This window comes from Bos taurus, unplaced genomic scaffold, assembly GCF_002263795.3.
Source record: "Bos taurus isolate L1 Dominette 01449 registration number 42190680 breed Hereford unplaced genomic scaffold, ARS-UCD2.0 Leftover_ScbfJmS_1856, whole genome shotgun sequence".
In the NCBI taxonomy this organism is placed as follows: domain Eukaryota; kingdom Metazoa; phylum Chordata; class Mammalia; order Artiodactyla; family Bovidae; genus Bos; species Bos taurus.
In genome coordinates this window covers 27,513-37,290 of record NW_020190953.1, presented here as the reverse complement: position 1 = coordinate 37,290, position 9,778 = coordinate 27,513, and positions in this window count along the sequence as shown.

The window sequence follows — 9,778 nt, the reverse complement described above, 5'->3', positions numbered from 1 at the left end:
ACAAAGAGATGGACACGACTGAGCAACTGAACTGATGATGATGATGACTGATTAACTTATTTCAGTCTTAATATTAAATCAAAGTTGCATTCCTGGGATAAATCCTACTTCCTCATGGTATATAATTTGGTTTACTAGTATTTTACTCGGAGAAGGCAATGGCACCCCACTCCAGTACTCTTGCCTGGAAAATCCCATGGATGGAGGAGCCTGGTAGGCTGCAGTCCATGAGGCCGCTAGGAGTCGGACATGGCTATGCGAATTCACTTTCACTTTCACTTTCATGCATTGGAGAAGGAAATGGCAACCCATTCTAGTATTCTTGCCTGGAGAATCCCAGGGACAGAGGAGCCTAGTGGGCTGCCATCTATGGGGTCGCACAGTGTCGGACACGACTGAAGAGACTTAGCAGCAGCAGCAGCAGCAGCAGTATTTTACTAAGAATCTTTGTGTCTATATTCATAAAAATATTGGTCTGTGGTTTTCTTTTCTTGTGTTGTCTTTTTTGGTTTGGTTTGGTATCAGGGTAACAATGGCCTCATAAAATGAAGCAGAAGAATTATCTTCTTTGGGGCTTCCCAGGTTGCACTAGCGGTAAAGAACCTGCCTGCCAATGCAAGAGAGGTAAGAGACGCGGGCTCAATCCCTGGGACAGGTAGATCTCCTGAAGGAGGGCCTGGCAACCCACTCCACTATTCTTGCCTGAAGAATCCCATGGACCAAGGAGCCTGGAGGCCTATAGTCCATAGAAATGGAAAGAGTCAGACATGACGGAAGCAATGCGTGCACATTAACTTCCTTAATAAAGTTATTCATCCTTATTTATTTTTGAGTGACCTTGGTTAGTCAGTATTTTTCAAGAAATGTTCTCATTTTATCCAAGTATCAATTTTTTGGATAACATTTTTCTGCTCTCCTTTCTTAAATAGTTTATTGAAGCATAATTGATATGCAACAAATGGTATATATTTACTGTGTACAATTTGATGAGTTTGGGCATATGCACACAATGATAATATCATCACCAGAATCAAGATAATAGACATATCCAACCCATCCTAAAATTTCTCTGTGTTCTTTGTTTCTTTTCTTGTTAAAGTGTGTGTGTGTGTAGTGAGAACACACTTTTAGATTTACGTTCAACAAATTTTGGGTCTTCCCAGATGGCTCAGTGGTAAAGAACCACCGGCCAATTCAGGAGACATAAGAGACGCAGGTTCGATTCCTGGATCAGGAGATCCCCTGGAAGAGGAAATGGCAACCCATTCCAGTATTTTTGCCTGGAAAATCCCATGGAGAGAGGAGCCTGGTGGGCTATAGTCCACAGGGTCACAAAGAGTCCAATACTACCAACCATGCAAAAAATTTTGAATAACATTTTTAAAATCTTCCTTCATTGTGCATTTAATATCTGAGAGCTCTGTACTGCTGTCTCCTATGGTATTACTGAAGTTGGTAATTAGTGTCACTCTTCTTTCTCTCTCTCTTTTTTAATCAATCAGGCTATAGGTTTATTATCATATTAATCTATTCACAGTATCAGCCACTGGTTTCAACTGAATTTTTTGGTACTACTGATTTTCTGGTTTCTATTTAATTGATTTCTGCCAAGATGTTTGTTATTCTTTTTTTTTGCTGGATTTGGGTTAAATTTTGTTGTATTCTAGTTTCTTAAAGAAGATTATTGATCCTCGAATGATAATTGGCCTTTTCCCTTTTTTAATACAAACATTTAATGCTATAAATACCCCTCTGTGAATCTTTGGCATCACCTCATAATTTTGATATATTGTATTTTCTATTTCTCCTTTGATCCTTGCATTAATTTGAAGTTTTGTTCAATTTACAAGCAGTTTGTGATTTTCCAGGTCACTTTCCATAGTTAATCTTTATTTTAATTATTTTTTTGGTCAGGAAATATATTTTGTGTGATTTCAGTCCTTTTGAACTTAGTAAGGTTTTTAACTGGCATATTTGGTTGAACTTCCATATTCACTTCAGAAGAATATGTATTTAGTTGCTGTTGCTCAATAAATGGGCTTCCCAGGTGGCGCAGTGGTAAAGAATCTGCCTGCCAACGCAAGAGAGGCAAGAGACGCGGGTTCAATCTCTGGGTCTGGAAAGTCCCCTGGAGTAAGAAATGGCAACCCGCTCCAGTATTCTTCCCTGAAAAATTCCATGGACACTACAGTCCATGGGGTCTCAAACAGTCGGACACAACTGGGACTGGGCACGTTCTATAAATATCAATTAGGTCAAGTCGGTTAATAGTATTGTTCAAGTCTTCTATATATTTTTTCATTGTGTTGCTCACTTACTGTATTAATGGCTGAGCGTGAAAAGTGAAAGTCTTCAACTACAACTGTGGATTGTCTGTTTCTCCTTTCCATTCTCTCAGATTTTGGCTCCTGTATTCTGAAATTGCATACACATTCCTGACTATTATGTCTCCTCAGTGAATTGAATTCTCTATCATTATGTACTGCCCTTTATCTTCCGCAAAAAATCTTCATTCTGAAGTATACTTTTATGATGTTAATTCAGCCTCTCCAGCTTTCGTTTGATTTGGGATTTGGAGGTATAAGTATTTCCACACATTTAATTTTAAATTATTAGCTTATTTAAGGTGAGATTATTTTTTTACCATACATAAATGTGATCTGACAAAGAAGGTCTTTATTTTTATCTGGCTTCATGGGTCTTTGCTGCTGCACTCAGGCTTCTCTCTAGTTGCAGTGTGTGGGCTTCTCTTGCTGCGGCACAAGGGCTTAGTTGCCAGACCAAGGATCAAATCTGTGTCCCCTGCATTGGAAAGCAGATCCTGAACCACTGGACAACCAGGGGAGTCCCCCAAAGTAGGTCTTATAATTGACGTGTGTAGGCAACTTACAATTAGTGGCTAAATCATTCAGTTTTAAATCTACTATCTGGATATGCTTTTCTTTATATCACGTATATTTTTTAGTGACTATTTTCCCGTTTCTTTTCTTCATTTAGATTGGTTATTTCTTTATTAGTCCATTTTATTGCTACTATTGTCTTTCTAGATATACATCTTATTAAAAATCTTTCTAGGGAATTCCCTGGTGGTCCAATGATTAGGATTCGGTGCTTTCATTGCCACGGCCCCAGGTCCAGTCCCTAGCCAGGGAACTAAGATCCCATGAGCTGCATGTATAGCCAAAAAATTCTTTCTAGGGTGGCTCTAGAGTTTACAATATGCATTTTATACTTCTTACAATAGGCCTTCAATTAATGTTATACCCATTTCTTACATAAGAGCCTTCAGTTCACTGCAGTTCAGTCACTCAGCTGTGTCCAACTCATTGATACACCACGAATCGCAGCACACCAGGTCTCCCTGTCCATCATCAACTCCCGGAGTTCACCCAAACTCCTGTGCATTGAGTCGGTGATGCCATCCAGCCATCTCATCCTCTGTCGTCCCCTTCTCCTCCTGCCCCCAATCCCTCCCAGCTTCTGGGTCTTTTCCAATGAGTCAACGCTTCACATGAGGTGGCTAAAGTATTGGAGTTTCAGCCTCAGCATCAGTCCTTCCAATGAACACCCAGGACTGGTCTCCTTTAGGATGGACTGGTGGGATCTCCTTGCAGTCCAAGGGACTCTCAAGAGTCTTCTCCAACACCACAGTTCAAAAGCATCAATTCTTCGGCGCTCAGCTTTCTTCACAGTCCAACTCTCACATCCATATATGACCACAGAAAAACCATAGCCTTGACTAGACGGACCTTTGTTGGCAAAGGAATATCTCTGCTTTTGAATATGTTATCTAGGTTGGTCATAACTTTCCTTCCAAGGAGTAAGCATCTTTTAATTCCATGGCTGCAATCAAAATCTGCAGTGATTTTGGAGCCCCCAAAAATAAAGTCTGACACTGTTTCCAGTGTTTCCCCATCTATTTCCCATGAAGTGATGGGACCAGATGCCATGATCTTCGTTTTCTGAATGTTGAGCTTTAAGCCAACTTTTTCTCTCCCCTCTTTCACTTTCATCAAGAGGCTTCTGAGTTCCTCTTCACTTTCTGCCATAAGGGTGGTGTCATCTGCATATCTGAGGTTATTGATATTTCTCCTGGCAATCTTGGTTCCAGCTTGTGCTTCTTCCAGCCCAGCCTTTCTCATGATGTACTCTGCATATAAGTTAAATAAGCAGGGTGACAATATACAGCCTTGACGAACTCCTTTTCCTATTTGGAACCAGTCTGTTGTTCCACGTCCAGTTCTAACTGTTGCTTCCTGACCTGCATGTAGGTTTCTCAAGAGGCAGGTCAGGTGGTCTGGTACATGGTGTATTTCCCTTTCCTTCCTGCTATCCTTTGTGCTATTGTTTTCCACATTTTATTTTTACATGTGTAACAAACACCACATTGCGCTATTAATATTTTGCTTTAGACGATTATCATTTCAAGACATTAAATATTTTTAAAATGTGTATTTATAAAAAGGTTTTCACCATTTCCAGTATTATTCACTTCTTTGTATAGATACAAAGTTGCTTTTGATATAATCTTCCTTTTCCCTTAAGAACTTTATTAACAAACTTTATAGGGCACATCTGTTAGCAATGAATATTCTCAGATGTTTAGTGTGATAATCATTGGTTTAAGTATTTCCACTTCATCTTCATTTTCAAAAAAGTATTTCTACTAGTTATAGAATTCTGGATGGCATAAATTCTGATGAGAATTTTTCTGCCTTTCTTAATTTTGTTCCTGTGTATGAAACGTGGCTTTTTGTTTCTCTTTCTGCCACTGCTGATGTCAAATCAGAATCACTGCTGATGTTTGAGTCAATCTTCCCATTTGTTGAGCTGACCTTCAGTTATTTTCTGGCTATAGCTATTTTCAATCCAATACAATTTTTTACTATATGCTAGACATGGAGAATTTTACCTTGTTGGGTTCTAGATTTTAGGATAGGAGTAATAGCAATAATGATAATTCCTTTCAGTGATGTTGGGATTGATCCTGTGATGCATTTCAGATGCTTAGAAGGAGATTTATCCTTTTCAGGCCTGATTTCAATCATTGTTAGACTGGACAAGAGCAGTCACTAATCTAGGGCTAATTAGCCCCACTACTGAGGTAATAAGTTGTGAGTAATGTACAAGACACCTGCACATTCTGAGTGTTTTCTTCCCTCTGGCAGGTAAGAAGAACTGTCTCCATCCCTCTGTGAGCTCTGGGATTCCTCCACCCAATCCTTTTCCGTGGTTCTTTTCTTGGCCTTAGGTGCATCCCCCCCACACATAAGCTGATCAGAATTTGTAGGGGACTCCCAGAGATCAGATCAGATCAGTCACTCAGTTGTGACGGACTCTTTGCGACCCCATGAATCACAGCACGCCAGGCCTCCCTGTCCATCACCGAATCCTGGAGTTCACTCAGACTCATGTCCAACGAGTCAGTGATGTCATCCAGCCATCTCATTCTCTGTCGTCCCCTTCTCCTCCTGCCTCCAATCCCTCCCAGCATCAGAGTCTTTTCCAAGGAGTCAACTCTTCGCATGAGGTGGCCAAAGTACTGGAGTTTCAGCTTTAGCATCATTCCTTCCAAAGAAATCCCAGGGCTGATCTTCAGAATGGACTGGTTGGATCTCCTAGCAGTCCAAGGGACTCTCAAGAGTCTTCTCCAATACCACAGTTCAAAAGCATCAATTCTTCAGTGCTCAGCCTTCTTCACAGTCCAACTCTCACATGCATACATGACCACTGGAAAAACCATAGCCTTGACTCGACGAAACTTTGTTGGCAAGGTAATGTTTCTGCTTTTGAATATGCTATCTAGGTTGGTCATAAATTTCCTTCCAAGGAGTAAGCGTCTTTTAATTTCATGGCTGCAATCAAAATCTGCAGTGATTTTGGAGTCCAGAAAAATAAAGTCTGATACTGTTTCCACTGTTTCCCCATCTATTTCCCATGAAGTGATGGGACCGGATGCCATGATCTTTGTTTTCTGAATGTTGAGGTTTAAGCCAACTTTTTCACTCTCCACTTTCACTTTCATCAAGAGGCTTTTTAGTTCCTCTTCACTTTCTGCCATAAGGGTGGTGTCATCTGCATATCTGAGGTTATGGATATTTCTCCAGGCAATCTTGATTCCAGCTTGTGTTTCTTCCAGTCCAGCGTTTCTCATGATGTACTCTGCATAGAAGTTAAATAAACAGGGTGACAATATACAGCCTTGACGAACTCCTTTTCCTATTTGGAACCAGTCTGTTGTTCCATGTCCAGTTTTAACTGTTGCTTCCTGACCTGCATACAAATTTCTCAAGAGTCAGACCAGGTGGTCTGGTATTCCCATCTCTTTCAGAATTTTCCACAGTTTATTGTGATCCACACAGTCAAAGGCTTTGGCATAGTCAATAAAGCAGAAATAGATGTTTTTCTGGAACTCTCTCGCTTTTTCCATGATCCAGCGGATGTTGACAATTTGATCTCTGGTTCCTCTGCCTTTTCTAAAAGCAGCTTGAACATCAGGAAGTTCACGGTTCACATATTGCTGAGGCCTGGCTTGGAGAATTTTGAGCATTACTTTACTAGTGTGTGAGATGAGTGCAATTGTGCGATAGTTTGAGCATTCTTTGGCATTGCCTTTCTTTGGGATTGGAATGAAAACTGACCTTTTCCTGTCCTGTGGCCACTGCTGAGTTTTCCAAATTTGCTGGTATATTGAGTGCAGCACTTTCACAACATCATCTTTCAGGATTTGGAATAGCTCACCTGGAATTCTATCACCTCCACTAGCTTTGTTCGTAGTGATGCTTTCTAAGGCCTACTTGACTTCACATTCCAGGATGTCTGGCTCTAGGTCAGTGATCACACCCTCATGATTATCTGGGTCGTGAAGATCTTTTTTGTACAGTTCTTCTGTGTATTCTTGCCATCTCTTCTTAATATCTTCTCCTTCTGTTAGGTCCATGCCATTTCTGTCCTTTATCAAGCCCATCTTTGCATGAAATGTTCCTTTGGTATCTCTGATTTTCTTGAAGAGATCTCTAGTCTTTCCCATTCTGTTGTTTTCCTCTATTTCTTTGCATTGATTGCTGAAGAAGGCTTTCTTATCTCTTCTTGCTATTCTTTGGAACTCTGCATTCAGATGCTTATATCTTTCCTTTTCTCCTTTGCTTTTCGCTTCTCTTCTTTTCACAGCTATTTGTAAGGCCTCTCCAGACAGCCATTTTGACTCCCAGAGAACCCTGTGCAAATATCTGTAGTGCTCGATCCTGTGCTGTCTCTTTCTCTTTCTCTCTCTGTGGTCCTCCCTATCTCCACCCAACTTCACATTCTGTTAACCTGTGTCCCAGGAATTCTACAATATACTCCTTTGCTCAGTTGTTTCCAACTCTTTGCGACTCCATGGACTACAGCACACCAGGCCTCTCTGTCCCTCACCATCTCCCAAAGTTTGCCCAAGTTCATGTGCATTGCATTGGTGAGGCCATCCAGCCATCTCATCCTCTGATGCCCTCTTCTCCTTCTGCTCTCAATCCTTTCCAGCATCAGAGAGTTTTCCAGTGAGTCAGCTGTTCACATAGGATGACCAAAATACTGGAGTTTCAGCTTCAACATCAGTCCTTCCAATGAGTATTCAGGGTTGATTTCCCTTAAGATTGACTGGCTTGATCTCCTTGCTATCCAAGGGACTCTCAGGAGTCTTCTCCAGAACCAGACTTTGAAGGCATCAATTCTTCAGCACTCTGCCTTCTTTACGGTCCAGCTGTCACAACCATACATGATTGCTGGGAAGACCATAGCCTTGACTATATGGACTTTGTCGGCAGAGTAATGTCTCTGCTTTTAACACACTAAGCTTCTCAGAGCTTTCCTGCCAGGAAGCAAATGTCTTCTGATTTCATGGCTGCAGTCACCTTCTGCAGTGATTTTAGAGCCTAAGATGGGGACATCTGTCACAACTTCCACCTTTCTCCCTCTATTTGCCATGAAGTCATGGGGCCAGATGCCATGATCTTAGTTTTTTTAATATTTAGTTTTAAGCCAGCTCTTTCACTCTCCTCCTTCACCCTCATCAAGAGGCTCCTTAGTTCCTCTTTGCTTTCTGCCATTAGTGTTATATCATCTGCATATCTGAGGTTGTTGATGTTTCTCCTGCCTGTCAGGATTCCAGCTTGTAACTCATCGAGCCCGGCATTTCTCATGATGTACTCAGCGTATAGATTAAACAAACAGGGTGACAACAGACAGCCCTGTCGTAGTCCATTTGGTTACTCAAATATTACATGAGTACGGGGCTGGAGAAAGATTTCATTAGTGTATCAGTACATGGACTACACAGGTCATCACACTCCACATTCTCTGCTTCCAGGGCCTACCACAGGGGTTAGTTATTGGTGCCTCCCTGTTCCTTTCAAACACGTTTCTCTGTATTGAAAGTGCACACACACACACTCACACAGAAGAGGCCCCACTTTGGGCTTCAAAATGCTTTTGCTTCCCCTCCCTCAAATATTAACAACACGACCTGAACAAGTTCCCTCTGAGACAAGACAAGGATTTATAACGATTTTTCACCCTGATAGATGCTACCACAATGCTGTCCATCAGTGGTGCAGGAGAAGTAAAGCTTGTTGACTCCCTCCTCGCATCATTCTTGGAGCAGACACTCTGTTACAGTTAACAGGAGGAAAACTTGTTAGAGTTTAAAGGTCTAAACGTAGACCTTTGCTCATCATGGAGTTCACCAGTTGTGTATGAGGGAGATGAAGTAGGGTTAGAAATGCAAATGGAGAAGGCAATGGCACTCCACTCCAGTACTCTTGCCTGGAAAATCCCATGGACTGAGGAGCCTGGAAGGCTGCAGTCCATGGGGTCCCTGAGTGTCAGACACGACTGAGCGACTTCACTTTCACTTTTCACTTTCATGCATTGGAGAAGGAAATGGCAACCCACTCCAGTGTTCTTGCCTGGAGAATCCCAGGGACAGGGGACCCTGGTGGGCTGCCATCCATGGGGTCACACAGAGTCGGACATGACTGAAATGACTTAGCAGCAGCAGCAGCAGCAGAAATGTAAACAGTCGGGTCCCAGCCAGGACCAACAAGACTGAGTGAAAAATGGCTCCCCTTGGGGGTCTCACCTCCTGGGGGTGCTGGAAGATGAGGTGTCAGACTGGAACACTCCATTGTGCCTGCAGAGATGGGAGGCACCACCACAGGAGGTGGGAGGTACTACAGGGGAGAGACTTCCATTTGGCAACAATGCAAGTCCTGCGTATGGAAGGACAAAACGTCCACCACGGCCAAGGTGACCAACCTCAGCCTTTGACACAGATAGGGAGGCTGCTATCTTGGCGACCCAGGCCTCAAATCTGGACCGAGGGGAATCCCCTTTCTCACTGACACATCCCCAGTCAGTGGCTGCTTTAGTGAGGTCACTCAAGGAGTCAGCTGGCATCCTGGGGCGCGTCTCTGAGTTTTAGGTAATCATTCTTCTGAGTTGCAGTGTCCTAAGCACTTCTAATCAAACTCATCACATGGACCACAGCCTTGTCTAACTTGGTGAAATTATGAGCCAGGCTGCGTAGGGCCACCCAAGATGGACAGGTCATGGTGGAGAGTTCTGACAAAACGTGCTCCACTGGAGAAGGTACTGGTACACCACTTCAGTATTCTTGCCTTGAGAACCCCATAAACAGTATGAAAAGGCAAAGAGATATGACATTGAAAGATGAACTCCCCAGGTCGGTAGGTGCCCAATATGCTACTAGAGAAGAGTGGAGAAATAACACCAGAAAGAATGA